The 16,462-nt window shown below is 44.0% G+C and overlaps 1 protein-coding gene across 3 annotated transcripts in view; it reads right to left on the reverse strand.

Moving 5' to 3' along the window:
- Nucleotides 1–16,462, reverse strand: part of fnbp1l (formin binding protein 1-like) — a 122,931-nt gene that overhangs the window by 37,683 nt on the left and 68,786 nt on the right. The window lies entirely within an intron of this gene.

Consider the following 16,462-nt stretch of genomic DNA (forward strand, 5'->3'; position numbering starts at 1 on the left):
CCTAAGACAGGATATATGAAAAAGTGGTAGTGTGCCTGTTGAATACCGATGACATGCAACGATGCATTTAATTTTTTGTTTAATATCGTGGGAAAATCGAATTGCGAACCTGATATGATGAGTTGAATCGAATCATGAATAGGGTGAATCGTTACATGCCTATTGATTTTGTTGCGTCTGATGAATACTAATGATTCTGTGGATGGCTGCAGACTGTGAATCGCTGCTGAGCAAACCTCTGCCATATAATAGCAGTGAAAGGAAGTTAAACCTAACTCAATTTAGACGAGTAACTGCTCGTGGGTCCGTGAGAGGTAGTTCTGACATAAGGCCATTAACAAATGCTAATGCAATTTCGAGTTGGGTGCAAGGGATGTCTCATGACGTCACCTGATAACACAGTTAGAGTGATATTTTCAGAAAATGAACAGGTTTCTATCTGCCTACATACAAGCTGTTGCTATCCTTAAGAAAGAATTATATTACTGTGCCACAGCAGAAGTATGATGTCAGCCTGGGTAAGACTTGCACCAATTGATTCGTAACTAATCTGGCAACAAGAGACACTGCCTTAAGAAACAATTGTGCACCAAGTTTTATACCAACCCACAATATTTATGAATTTATGGTGAAACCTTTTGTCCTGCCAGAGAAAGAGAGAGGGAGAGAAAACGAAGAGTCTTTGACGATAAACCTGTCTGTTCAATCCAAGAGTGAGTAAAAGGAGCCATAGGCTGTAGAGTGCTGGCTCACGTCCAGCCTGGGACAGTCAAGCCTGGGCTTTGTGTGGAGTATGGGGGAGGAGGCGAGAAGAGAATGATGCATAAAGAAACAAAGGATAAAAGAGAGAGTGAACTAAAACAGTGAGTAGACAGAAGCCTTCAGGAAATGCATTCAGAAGAGCAAGTCCACTTCCTCAGATGACATGAGAGATGGGAGCAGACGGGAAAAATAAAGAAGAGATGCAGAGAAAGGACGTGCGTACTCTACAGGGTGAGCTCTCGTCCTTTGCAGTCCTGGCACTGCATCTGCATAACATACTGAGACAGAACAGATTCAGCAGATTTCCTCACACAGGCTTTTCTCGTGAAGTTTCTCAGTACAGCATGGATCACGACACTAATGAAGCAGAACATTAGCCATAGAATTAGCAACTAGATTATAATAGAAATATTCGCAAAAATACAGACGGCCCCTTTTGTTTGCCAAAGCACTGGTGATAGCACACCGATATCAGACAAGAATAGATAAAGCCTTTAAATCGTCGACCGAGAGCCGAAACCACCCACACGAGGATTATACGAATACTGAACTGCTCAGCCAACAGACAGTTAGAGAATGTTGACAGTAACATCAGTCTATCTGCTAACTAACCTACATCACTTGCAGATTATGAGTGATAGCAGCCTCATGGTTTGTGATGCGACGTTCTTTACAACTTGTCATAACAAAAGCATGCATCAAAATTGCTTACAATAAATAAACAAGTGTTGCCAGGCAAAACAAACCTCGCCTGGTAGCACTTATGATGAATATGAAGGAAGATATCATGAAAAAAATATAAATAAATAAATAATAATAGGTGCCCTATGGGTACATATAGCTACTGCTTATAAATAAAACTGTTTTCTGATCCCATGTCCATACAGTAAATATAGCACATACACACATGCAAAATATACCAAGTGTCTGTACTTTATATTATTCTACTCTTACCTCTTACAGTTTTTGAAACTGAAACCTCCGAACCGAGTCTGACACACGCTGTCACCATGAACAAACTCTTATTTCCCAGAAATGGCCCAGCGCTAGAGCTCAGTGGAATGCACTTTCCCTCTGTAATAAGCATAAACATGTCTGAAAGCGATTTCTTTAGTCTAGTCCATTTCTTTCGAATGGTGAACCGAATTGTATACACTCACCGGCCATTTTAATCAGAACATGTGTATGTTCATGCGCAGTGTGCGATCGTTACACTCTTACAGCATGATGACGTAGTGGCTAGCGCCTGTATATGAGGCAGTAGACACAACAAAAACAATTTTGACCTTTTTGGTGACCTTGACCGGATGACCCTCAAAATGTTGGAGGTTCTATTTGAGACCAATGCCCATCTACCCTGAAAGTTTCATCCAGCCATTTTCCCGTAATATCGTTTACAAAAAAAAACACCGAAAACAATACCTCGCCCCCTGGTGGACTCCGTCCCGGGGCGAGGTAATAAAACTGCGCTACAGGGACTGTTTCTCAGATGGTCGTGATTTCATTTCAAGCCATGTTAATGATCTAGTTTTCAGTTCAGACTCCGTCAGCTTAAATCTTCCTGTTTCAGATTGCATAGCTCATAGAGAGTAACCAAGATCTCGGTTGTGTCTCTACTCCACCAGCTGGGATCATGTCATCGGTCCAATTTGTAGAGGATACAGTTGCTCGTGTCTCATGAACATGTCGGTCAAAGTACACTAGTTAGACTAACCTGAGCACTGCCAATAAATGTTAAAGTTACATAAAGATCAACTTATAGGAGTAATGATCTTTTATTACCCCAATCATGGGATCGGGAGCCTGCACAAAGTGACTTCCTCGAGTCCGTCTGAGGGAAATTTTCCTTACTAATATATAATACAGGGGCGGCACGGTGGTGTAGTGGTTAGCACTGTCGCCTCATAGCAAGAAGGTCCGGGTTCGAGCCCCGGGGCCGGCGAGGGCCTTTCTGTGTGGAGTTTGCATGTTCTCCCCGTGTCCGCGTGGGTTTCCTCCGGGTGCTCCGGTTTCCCCCACAGTCCAAAGACATGCAGGTTAGGTTAACTGGTGACTCTAAATTGACCGTAGGTGTGAATGTGAGTGTGAATGGTTGTCTGTGTCTATGTGTCAGCCCTGTGATGACCTGGCGACTTGTCCAGGGTGTACCCCGCCTTTCGCCCATAGTCAGCTGGGATAGGCTCCAGCTTGCCTGCGACCCTGTAGAAGGATAAAGTGGCTAGAGATAATGAGATATATAATACAAATCTATTCTAAAATTCCTATAAAAGTAAAATGATCTAGATTACATTTTACTCTTCAAGTTGCGGATTGTGTATTCTGCATTAGTGTTGTCACGATGACAAAATTCCATGTAAGTGTTTGCAATTTTCAATTCCAAAACAATCTGGTAAGAATATTCAGAGCCATTCCACCGAATCGGTGCCATTTCCGTCCCTAGAAAATTATGTATAAATGCACATAAAAATGTACTTTAAAATACATTTCCTTATTACGCAGAATGTCCTGCACATTGATCTGATTTCAAATTTAAGATATATAATTGTAAGGATTAAAACTACCTAAAACACTGAAAAATAGCATGTGTTACCTGTCCCCGCATTCTAACTTTATACTTAACTATGAAATATTATGATTAAAATCCTTCAGAAACAGTATTTCTTTTGCACTCGTGTGACTCCATATCCTATCCATGGTTTAAATATATTTTTTTCATAAGAAATCCACAATATCTTAGTTAAAATACACATTTTAGTCGTGTCCCTGGGTTTTCACTCAGTCCTGTTACCCAACATATTACCCCATCTGACAAATTTGGAACATTCCATAAATCACATGCTCAACAGGAAGTTACATCAGTTGTGTCTTCTGAAGGCCATGGGAAGACCAAAAGTTAGTTCTCTCATTTCCTTTTCTGTATATTTGATGATTTTTTAACTGACTGATAAGGTCAATGTCAACATACTGTCCTGTTACTTAAATTATTTCTTAGATGATATTTGTTTATTTTAAAAATACAGATTTTTGGTAAAATCATTAGAATGTTTTAAGTGTGGTCATGCCATTAGTGATGACGCCATGTGGCTTAATTCCATGTATTAGCTAATCCTAGGCTAAAAACTCAGTCCTGTTACTCATATAAAGAGTATGCAGCCATCTTTGACTTCCAAACCTTGTAAAAAAATAAATAACGTAGCCGGAGGCTGACCAATACACATTTTGAATAGTTAAATGTGTGTGTTATTATAATCAGTGTTGAAAAGATATAACAAATTAAGTTTAATTTGGGAGTGGTACAACAAGCAAATGTCCCTTCGGTGGAATGTCCCTTCAACAAATATTCTGAGTATGAGTAGATATTACTGAGAACAATGACTAAACCTATTTGGTTGACGTCTTTTCTATGCTGTTGCGAGTTTTCGTTATCTTCCTGATGGTTGCATGATATTTTAACACGCACAGGGTTAAGCAATACAACATTAACCTATCAATCATGCACATACCTCCCATCATGTGGATATAACCATCCTGTCGGGTGAGGATTCCACCTGTGTTTTAAGGCGGTTCCTGCCCATTTCAGCCCATTGTTACAGTGATTTGGTGTGTAGTTAGTTAGTTAGTTAGTAGGTGTCCATAGTAGTGTTCCAGGTTTTCTCTGGGATTGAGGTCTGGTGCTTCTGAAGGCCAGTCCCATCATGCTTTTTCATAGTTCTTAGAACCGTTGGAGGAAGTTCGCCCTTTTTGTGTGTCCGTACTTCAGGAAGAGGACAATCATAGTTCTTAGAACACCGTTTTGAGGGACTTTTTTAGCTCCTACTTCAGAGTAGGTACTCTCACACCACAAGAGGAACCATGAGTAACGTAAGGTGTATGGTGATTGGTGGAACACGAGCCAATGCAGCATCAGCAACCGGCATTTTTTTTTAAACATAAATCCATCTAAAACATCCAAACTTCATGCCCGAACTCGTGCACAGATCTGCTGCTATTTGTCCTACAGTTATCACCTTTGAATGGAGGAGTGTCAATGCTGAAGTGTGAAATTCAGTAAGAATCTGACCAATAACTGATATTGTCCTACATGTTATTGCTGTTGGTCAAAGCAACCATCTTTTTCATGGGAACTTAATATTTGGTTAATCTTGGATACATCATGACCTCATGAACATGACTGCAACTGGACCACCTGTCTCTCCTAAACACACTTTTAGTCTCCTTAAAAATGATGCAAGCTCATCTATAATGGGAAACCCATGGCCTAATGGTTAGAGAAGCAGCTTTGGGACCAAAAGGTCACTGGTTCAATTCCCTGGACCAGCAGGAATGGCAAGAGTGCCCTTGAGCAAGGCGCCCAACCCCCAACTGCTCCCCAGGCTACTCTGAGTATGCTGTATGCCGCTCTGGATAACAGCACCTGCTAAATGCCATTAATGTAATATAAATGTTAAGCACAAAGAGAGAGAAACCGAGATAAGAAAATCAAGTCGCTTATTCATGACTACACCTTTAGAAAATGCCTTTGTGTGGGTTACACATTACTCAGGTATGAAAAGCCCCATATCAGTGAGCAGATAAATTTACTTGACTCATAGCAGCGAGCTATGCCATTTCACAAGCTACACTCCAAACGACTGCTCTCAACCTCTAATTTTGACTGTGATTCATGTTAAATTAAAATACTTTAAAACGCACTTCAGAACAGGTCTGAAGGTCTAGAAGGAACTTTAAAACATGTTGAGGGTGCTGCAGTTGTGGGTGGACAGGTGATGTCTTCTCGGTTGGTGATGCTTGTGCGTGGACGTATTGTCAAAATAACAAGAGTGCACTGGCTGCATACATGTGCGTGGTTGTGTATACAGAAGGTCTGACAGTTTATTATTCCCAGTTGAGTAGGCAGTCTGTGATGGCCCTTGCAGCTACTGCGTCTGACGGAAATCACTTTCGCAGCAGACTGCTGATTCACTCAAGTGGAAAAACAGCTCTCCCACAGCCATCTGGCCAGAATTAACTATCATTTAACTTATGAGTGTCCACGCACACACACACACTGAATAACTGAAGCTTAAGACATTGCATCACTCAAGTCAACATTAACTTGTTCGGCTTGTGACTGCTCCACCCAGTAATGCACCTGCTCACACTCCTGAGTTTCAGGTTTACGCTGACCAGAGAGCAGGTTGCTTTGTCAAAACCTACACACTCCACACACAGAAAGGAAAATACGACTGCTCTCAGGGGACAGTGAAAACGAAAAGACATTCCACAAAACATTACTCAAACTTGTATCACAGTAGTGAGGTTACTCTGAAGGACTGACTCGTTTTCTGACTCAGGCGTGTCTGAGTTTAAAGAACGGGAGAGGCCTGGCTTACACACATCTGCAATCTCAACTGGCTAACAGAAAGGATTGTGAGAAACAACAAAACATCTCAGTTCCAACTAGATCAGATTACACTCACCGGCCACTGTAATAGGAACACCTGCTGCTGGAAAAACATCAAGCCATGTCGTCCCTCCCCCCAACCTTCAACTGTCTAGTTTCGTTCAGCCCATGTCCAGCCTAGCCTCAGGTTGCTGCTCTTAGCTGACAGAAATGGACTTTTGCAGTTGTAGCCCATTTGCCTTAAAATTTGAAGTTTTGTGCATCCTGATATGCTTTTCTGCTCACCACAGATGTAAAGGATGTGGCCAACAGCTTATGCCACCGTGTGTTGTCCATCCGGAGGCATCCACATTTCACGAAAATCGCTTCTTCTCTCTCAATTCTTCACCAATTTTTATTCTTTTTGGCAGGAAGATAGGTCTGCCTGGGCTGCATATAGCTTCTACCCAAATTTGCATAATTGCAATTAATAACAAAGATAGAGTAATTAAGCCCTAACGAGCAGTTTCCACACAAATCGCTTCTCCCTCAGTTCTTCACCGATTTTGATTCTTAGGCCAAGTTTACATTAGACCGTATCTGTCTCGTTTTCTTCGCGGATGCACTGTCCGTTTACATTAAACCGCCTGGAAACGCCAGGAAACGGGAATCCGCCAGGGTCCACGTATTCAATCCAGATCGTGTCAGCTCCAGTGCTGTGTAAACATTGAGAATACGCGGATACGCTGTGCTGAGCTCTAGCTGGCGTCGTCATTGGACAACGTCACTGTGACATCCACCTTCCTGATTCGCTGGAGTTGGTCATGTGACGCGACTGCTGAAAAACGGCGCGGACTTCCGCCTTGTATTAGGGCTGTGCCGATCGACGATGCCATCGTCCATCGACGATGGTAGTCATCCATCACGATGGAGAGCCACCATTGTGATACCACGCCCCCTCCTGTCATAATCATGCATATACGGTATCATCTGGGCCTATTTAACCTAAAATTAGTTTTTTGTTAGTTTAGTTAGTTTTGTTTAATATATAAATATATTATATAATTATAAATACATAATTATGTAAATCATTATAAAGTAATATCCTATTACCGCTTGTTCACGTAGGCTATGGTGCAGGGACGTGCTAGTGAACATAACATGGTTACACAAATACAGTATGCTACTAATAATAAATTCTGACTTCATTTTTTAGCCTACACTATACTTTTAATGTAAAATTTGTCATGTTGTTCAAACAAATAGCCACTATTAACGACTTCAGTCGGGAAATATTTCACCTTATCAAACGGCAGTGAAGCGCAGACTTCGGCAGAAGTCAAATAACTTTAATCTGGTAAATCGGCCTACTTTCAGACTCAAAATGGTCCACTCTAAGCCATAATGTCAAACCAAATGGAAGAATGAAGGTGATTCTGATAAATGTAAAGACAGTAAAAAAAAAAAACAATATTAAATCATGATTTTAAAAGCTGGTGCAATAATTCAAACACTAATAAATTGGAAAAATTAGCGCGTTCAAGTGCGCACTAAAGGCCGAAACGCATCTTCAATTGATATGGTGTAAATAAGCAATGAGTAATAGCTTAAGTGTAGTTTCTTCTCATAGTTTGAATACTAGTCTTTCATTGTTAGAGCAGATTAATATCTTGCCGTGATCAGTGAGTGCTCGGGGAGGTTCATTTCCACCTGCGCTTTGCGCAGCTCATTTCTCCGAAGCCAGCTGTGCGCAAACGCAGTGTTGACTGCTCGGCAAACTCCAAACGCTCGGTCTGTACTCGCCCTCTGTAGCGCAAGCGAGTTGGTTATGGCCAGGTTCAAATTGTGCCCAAAACAACTTAACCACGGCCATTTCAATTGCCTGATGGCTGTGACAATATTCGCCCCGTTGTTATACAGGCGATCTTTTTCTCCTCTATTTTCCATTCGGCAAGTGTCTCGCGCAATGCGTCTTCTAAATTGTCCGCTGAATGTGTCTCTGGCATGAAACTCGTCTGCAGGCATTTGGACTGCATTGCCCACTCTCGGTCCACATAATGTACGGTAGCTGACGTATAGGGCATCATGTTGCAGCTGGACCACCGTTATCAAGGCCAAATATTCCACATCACCTAGCGCTTTTTTTTCTTTACGTGCCAAAGCCTCGGATGAGTATCTAATACTTTTAATAATAATAATATATTTAATGTGGTATTAACCCCCCCCCGCCCACGATATGATCGTCCATCACGATGTTTGCGCTGTAAACATCGTCGATGCCAATTAAGGGGACATCGCACAGCCCTACCTTGTATCACCTTTCATTAAAGAGTATAAAAGTATGAAAATACTGCAAATACTGATGCAAATACTGCCCATTGTGTAGTTATGATTGTCTTTAGGCTTGCCATCCTTCCACTTGCAAGTGGTAAGTGATATGCGCTGGGATCACACACACAGCGGCTCAGTCCCGAATCACAGCTTGTTCACTTCACTCACGCGCTCTGTGAGCTGCGCAAGGCCGGAGTGCGCACCCTCCAGAGGGCACTCGCTGTTCAGGGCGGAGTGATTTGGAGCGCAGGATGCCTGCGGAGCCGAGCGTATCCGTGTATTGGTGTTGCTGTGTGCACGCAAATCGTGTACTGGTGTTGCTGTGTGCACACTAATCGTTTTAAAAACGTTAATCTGATGATCCGCTGATACGGTCTAATGTAAACATGGGCTTACTAGCATGAAGGCAGGGGTACCCAGGGTGCATATAACCGCTACCCAGATTTGCTTAATTACAATTATTTATGAAGCTATGGACTAATTAAACTTTAATAAGCAGTTCAACAAAAATCGCTTCTTCTCGGTCAATTCCTCGCCATTTTGGATTCTTTCTGGCAAATAGGTAGGTATTCCTAGGGTGTGTATATAGCTTGCAACATTTATTGCGCAAGGGGGCCCACTTTAGATCGCTCCTTCTGGACTAGGTGGGGCTGGAGTGAGCTATGCTGTCACTGATTGTCTCGTCTGAGTTACTGCAGCCTTCTTGTCATCTGGAACCAGTCTGGATGTTCTCCTCTGAGCTTTCTCATCAACACCACAACACGAGTCCATCTGCAGAAACTCTGCACGCTGGATGGTTTTTCGCACATGATTGGATCATTTCATGAATGAGCGGGAGAACGTGTTTTTATTAACGTGGCCGCTAAGTGTATGTCTAGATTGAGTGCAGATCACGGTCTTTAACTCCTGCTTTGTTAAGAGCTCATAAAGCAGAGCTCTGAAGAGTCTTGGCTTTCTCTCTTACACTGACACATCTGTTCAGGTCTTCACCCAATTATCCAGCCTGGCAGGAGCTGCATCACTGAAACACTAACGTTCAAGGACATCAAGCCCAAGGTGGCAAAAACAGTGGGAGTGGTGAAGAAATTTCTCCATGAGAGGGTGGGGGAATCAGCTCACTCAACACCATACTATAAAAAAATATCATGATATAGGATTGACAGTGTATTAAACAGCATTTTGTAGGATATATGTTTGCAGTGGTAGGAAGAGTCTTTACAGTGAGTCACATTAATTGGCAGTGCTCTCCCAGAGAGAGTGCCTGTGGCTGAATTCACTCTATCCACAATGATGAATGACCACAGGATTGTAGCCTTTAAACACGAAGGGCCTCTTCCTGCAGAGGAAAATGAGAACCACGCTCTTTCTCTGGCCAAACACTTTTGACACACACTGACACTCGTAAAATGTGAGAATCTGTGATTCTCACATGATGTAATCTGACTAGTCCAAGTGATTTATTTTGATGACAATGGAGACCAAATGCTCTTGGTCAGTCCCACGTTTCACGAGATCTCCTGCCTGTTTGTTCTCGACTGTGAATGAAACAAAAAGATGCCAAGCACGCCGTTTTCGCTCTTCTGCTCCAGCGCCATTTTGCCAAATACTATTCTCCTGTTGCCAGAGGCAGATGGGTATTCACAGCGTGTCTACAGTTTCACTTCTTATGTCACCTTTTTCTCCAAATACTCGACATTCATGGATGATTAATGGGACGTACGACGTCTTTGACGACTGACATTAGTGGCTGCTGGGTGGCGTGGACTAGCCGAGCTGGCAGCGTCTGGATCTCAGCTTACAAACACCTGATAGGGATCCCATTGTAGTGTGTTATAGACCCCCTGCTGCGCTGACTCCATGAGACAAAAGCAAGCACCAGGCACAGGATCGTGTTTCAGGGGCTAGGATGCCCACGAAATGTGAATTTTGACTGGAGTGCAGAGAAAGTTCTTTTGGCTTCCTGAGAATTTTTTAGCTCAATCCACAAACTTTCCATATTCTAAAGAGAGATACTGTGTCTGACCCTTCAAATTTATTAGTTTGCTATTTTTCCAGACGTCCTCATCGAGTCACCCTTGCTTTGTGCAAATCTGTTTGCTTGTTCTGAGCTCTGGTAGGATAATTCCTGTGGTTTACACACTAAATCTCATTTTGCACAATTTCCACTTGCAAAGCTCAGTAACATTATGGTGAACATGATTACACTGTTATATAATCCCCCAGGCTATAAACATATATTACTGTTTGCCATACAGTCTCATTAATTTCTGTAATATTCCACCAAAAGTCACTCTCCCTAGCTTTAACAATAAATGTTTTTATTTGCAGATATGCTAATTCAGCAGTTATAGGAAGGATGGGAAAGTAAAGTACATAACCATCATCTTGGCACTAAGCATCACCACAGTCTTGCAGCCAGAAATTAGTATGACCATAATGGCAGTGATCCAAAAAAAAAGAAGCTAGCTATTAAAAATAAATAAATAAATAAATAAATAAATAAAGTATGATACGGTCTCAGCATTAACTATAAATCATATAACTTTCCAGGGACCAAGATAAAGATTGCAGGAAAGGCTTCAGCACATAAAAACAAAACATCACTGAACTAAATAAACCAGGCCCAACTAATATGGGGTATGCACGTAACATCACCGTGTGCAGAAGGCATTGCGGTTACACCCACTGAGTGGCAAAAGGACTACCGGCAGTGTTAGTGTTCAGATTGAATACAACAAAGCCCTCTAAAACGGAAAAAAGCTGCCGTGCGATTGACTACAAATACATTCAACAGGAAATCCAAGCCATCCTTTTACAGACTGCCAAAAGCTACAGGAAGGAGAATCAAATGGATCAACCCATTTCACAGAAACGACTGGATTGTGGTCACCGTTTTGTGTCTGGTATTTGGCATTAAGAGAGGTCTCCTTTATACCTCAAAAAATGATACACTGTATTGATGACCCATCAATTAAATATATAGCATCCTTCGTTTATATTCTCCTTCAAGAAGTAGATGATGCCCGAGTTTTGGCATCATATAAATTCCGTCCAACATTAAAAAAGGGTCAAGCGTGCACGGTTCAGTAAACTGAAAGTCCTTGTATTAGAACATATAGTGGCCGTCAGGTACCCCTAGTGTATCCCCTAGTGTATTCTCTTGCTTTTCGTCATATTAATTAATAAGTATGATCCTCCATTTTTCAAAATTTGGGTTCTAAAACTTGTTACCCTACTCTAAAACATGAACACCCAGCCACTGAGGTTGTACAAGCCAGTGCATACTTGGTTCTGGTCCCAAGCCTGGATAGATTGGGGAGGGTTGAGTCACGTCAGGAAGCGCCAGGATAGATTGGGCAGCATGGTGGTGTAGTGGTTAGCATGGTTGCCTCACAGCAAGAAGATTCTGGGTTTGAGCCCAGAAAAGACATGCGGTTAGGGTAACATGGGGCAGCCATGGCCTGAAGGTTGGGTGAAGTGCTCTTGAGCAAGGCACCAAACCCCCAACTGCTCCCTGGGCACTGTAGCATAGCTGCCCACTGCTCTGGGTGTGGGTGTGTGTTCACTGCTTCAGATGGGTTAAATGCAGAGAGGAATTTCACTGTGCTTAAGTGTATATGTGATAAAGTAGTTGCTCTTTTTAAATAAATAAAAAGCCAAAATGAAATATACAGATCTGGATAATCCGCGGTGACTATCCCTAACGGGAGAAGCTGAAAGAAGAAGCGGGATTCTAAAACTTGATGGCCAGCACCAGCATCCGCCGATTCCTCTTCTGTCTTCTTCGTCTTCCTTCCGGTGTTTCCTTCTGAATTCATGCTGCCACTTACAGTAAACACAAAACTCAGAAGGCACTCTCTAGAGGTTTGTCCAGTTTGGGCTACTGTAGCAGCGCAACATGGTGACTCCGTGGAAGAAGACCGTCCTCTGTGTAGATATAGGGAGCTCGTTCTATGCTCATGAAAAACGCATTGATTCATAGTTACAGGTCATTATACAGTAATGGAAACACACTTATGAATACTATACCCCATTTCTCCGAATAAATCCTACATAGTAGACTTAGTTTTGTAGACTGTAGAAGAGAACACCACAGAAATCTATAATTAAAACTTGATTTCACAAGAGTTCAAACGGATTTAAAAAAAACATTTTTTATTATTTACCAAAATGGTTTTCAGTGAGCACACAACAGCCAGTAAAATTCATCACAACAGCTAGCCATCTCAGCCAAAAAACATCCCCAGGCAGGATAATGACAGGAAGTGAGGTCAAACAAGGAGCAGGGACATCAAAGCCTTGCTGGGATACATGTACATGACTCACAGCAAAGAACAACATGAGTCATGGCAGTGCATGTCTTTTACAAATCTTCAGCAGCAGGGTCATGATGTTAGCCTGATGTCCAGGCTGCATTTGCACAAACGGCTTGAGGAGAACCGTAATTAGAGCTAGTTGAGACATGAGGGTGAATTAGGATGTGCAGACATACAGACATGCCTCATCTGGCGAGCACAGGAGAGGCCAGGGAGGGAAATGTCGCAGTGTCAGAATCAGTGGGATCGTCAATGCAGGAGCCTGAGGCAAGGTGAAAAGTTAATATGAGTCCTGCCAACATGATCTCGAATCAGCAGCTCAGGATGGAGACTGCTGAGGCAATGCAGCACACAAGTCTGCTCTCCTTTACAAATTCTGTATTATGCAAGGTAACTAAGAGGAAACCACAGCAATTTCTGAAGAGGCTTAGAGAGTTCAAGATCAATCATGCTACATATAGAAAAGTCAAGTCTGTTTGTATAGCGCTTTTAACAACAGACATTGTCGCAAAGCAGCTTTATAGAATTTGAATGAATTAAAACATGAGCTAATTTTATCCCTAATCTATCCCCAATAAGCACGCCTGTGGCGACGGTGGCAAGGGAAAACTCCCTCAGATGACATGAGGAAGAAACCTCGAGAGGAACCAGACTCAAAAGGGAACCCATCCTCATTTGGGCAACAACAGTCAACATGACTATAACATTAACAGTTTTAACATGAAGTCTGTTTCGTTGATGTTATAACTCTTCATTGATGGAAACTTGAGTGCAAAACTGTTCCTGACAACTGCAGTCCTAAAGTTAGCAAGTCAACTGCAGTCCTCAGCCATAAAAGCATTATTGTAAGTGTCCAGAGCGTCCTCCAGGTGTGACTTTCAACTGTCCATATGGGGCCGTCCTCCACAGGAGTGATGTGATGAGACTCCAACCAGACATAGATTAGATTAGATAAAACTTTATTGATCCCTTTGGGAGGGTTCCCTCAGGGAAATTAAGATTCCAGCAGCATCATTGTCCGGTATTGCTTATTGTTAGGCTAGGCTACTGCTCCTTACCGTCCTCTGTCCTCCTGTTACCTCTCCCCCCCCCCCAGAGAGGAGTTGTACAGTCTGATGGCGTGAGGGACAAAGGAGTTTTGAGTCTGTTCGTCCTGCACTTGGGAAGGAGCATTCTGTCACTGAACAGGCTCCTCTGGTTGCTGATGACGGTGTGCAGAGGGTGACTGGCATCATCCATGATGTTCAACAGTTTGTCCATAGACCTCTTCTCTGCCACCGTCACCAGAGAGTCCAGCTTCATGCCGACCACAGAGCCGGCCCGCCTGATCAGTTTGTCCAGCCTGGATGTGTCCTTCTTGGATGTGCTGCCCCCCCAGCACACCACGGTGTAAAACAGGACACTGGCGACCACAGACTGATAGAACATCCACAGGAGTTTCCTGCAGATGTTAAAGGACCGCAGCCTCCTAAGGAAGTATAGCCTGCTCTGTCCCTTCCTGTATAAGTGATTGGTGTTACAAGTCCAGTCCAGCTTGCTGTCCAGCCACAGCCCAAGATACTTGTAGGAATCCACAGCCTCCACCTTGACTCCCTTGATCAGAACTGGTCGTGACCTTGGTCTGGACCTCCCAAAGTCAATGACCAGCTCCTTGGTCTTTGAGGTGTTGAGCTGCAGATGGTTCCTGTTGCACCACACAGCAAAGTCCCTCACCAGGCTCCTATACTCCTCCTCTCTGTCGTCACTGATACACCCAACGATGGCTGTGTCATCGGCAAACTTCTGAATGTGACACAGCTCCGAGTTGTAGCAGAAGTCCGTGGTGTACAGGGTGAAGAGAAGAGGGGCCAGCACCGTGCCCTGGGGTGCTCCAGTGCTGCTAATTACAGTGTCAGACATGATGTTCTTCAGCCTGATGTACTGCGGCCTGTCAATGAGGTAGCTAGAGATCCAGGTGACCAGGCTGGGGTCCACTCTCATCCTGTTCAGTTTGTCCTGAAGCAGTAGGGGCTGGATGGTGTTGAAGGCACTCGAGAAGTCCAAGAAGAGGATCCTCACTGTGCCATTTCCCTTATCCAGATGCGAGTGGGCTCGGTGTAGCAGGTAGAGGATGGCGTCTTCCACCCCAACACCTGCCCGGTACGCAAACTGCAGACAGTCCTGGGCATGTTGTACCTGGGGTCTGAGGAGGCTGAGGAAGAGCCGCTCCAACGTCTTCATCAGATGTGAAGTGAGTGCCACCGGTCGGAAGTCGTTCAGCTCGCTGGGCTGATTCTTTTTGGGAACTGGAACGATACATGACGTCTTCCAGAGGGTTGGCACTCTCCCCAGCTGCAGGCTGAGGTTGAAGATGCGTTGGAGTGGTTCACCCAGTTCAGCAGCACAGGTCTTCAGTAGTTGTGGACACACCTTGTCCGGGCCTGCTGCTTTCCTGGGGTGAAGCTTCCTCAATTGACCTCTGACCTGGTCTGCAGTAATGCATAGAGCAGTCTGTGTTGAGGAGGGGGAGGAAGGGGCTGCTGTGATGACTGGGGGGAGGTGTGTTGAGGGAAGAAGGAGAGATGGCTGCAGTGAGGGAGACGGTGGGGGGGACATGGGCTGGTTGAAACGATTGAAGAAGTCATTCAACTCGTTCGCCCTCTCCACTGTCCCCTCAACGACTCTGGTCTTTGTATTGTGGCCTGTGATGGTTTTTGCACCTTCCCAGACCTCCCTCATGCTGTTCTCCTTCAGCTTCTGCTCCACCTTTCTCCTGTAGCTGTCAGCTTCCCTCATGCAGCGTTTCACCTCCTGCTGTGCTGCTTTCATCGCCTCCCTATCCCTGCTCCTGAAGGCGGCCTTCTTCCTGTTGAAGACAGCTTTGACTTCCTGTGTTACCCATGGCTTGTTATTAGGGTAACACCGTACAATCTTAGCGGGGGAGACCACGTCTGCACGGAAGTTGAGGTAATCTGTCAGACAATGTGTCAGCCCCTCTATGTCCTCACAGTGTGGGCTAAGCAGCACATCCCAGTCCGTGATGTCATAGCAGTCTCTGAGGGCATCTTCCATTTCAGGGGACCACCTCCTGATGGAGCTAGTTGTTGCAGGCTGCCTTTGGACCAGGGGGGTGTACTTCAGCTGTAGACGAACCAGGTTGTGGTCAGACTTCCCTAGTGGGGGGAGGGGTGTGGCTCTGTATACATCCCTCATATTAGCATACAGCAAGTCAATTGTCCTGTTGTTCCTTGTTGGACAATCCACAGCCTGGTAAAAAGCAGCCAAAGTAGAGTCCAAAGTAGCATGATTAAAGTCCCCAGAAATGATGATAAATGCCTCAGGGTGCTGTGTCTGCAGCCTTGCTGTGACAGAGTGAATCCTCTCACATGCAGCAGCTGCATCTGCCTTCGGAGGGATGTAAACACAGATGGTGATCATGTGACTGAACTCCCTCGGCAGATAATATGGCCACAGGCTAACGGCTAGCAGCTCCAAGTCTGGGCAACATAAAACTGTCTTTACGGAGATATGTCCCGGGTTACACCAGTGGTTGTTGACATAAATGATGAGTCCCCCACCTTTGCTTTTCCCACGTGTTAGTGTCTCTGTCGGCTCTCACAGCAGTGAATCCCTGCAGGTCCACGTTAGCATCCGGTACAAGGTGTGTTAGCCATGTCTCCATAAAGATAAATAAGCTGCTCTCCCGGTAAAT

This window comes from Neoarius graeffei, chromosome 10 (assembly GCF_027579695.1).
Source record: "Neoarius graeffei isolate fNeoGra1 chromosome 10, fNeoGra1.pri, whole genome shotgun sequence".
NCBI lineage: Eukaryota > Metazoa > Chordata > Actinopteri > Siluriformes > Ariidae > Neoarius > Neoarius graeffei.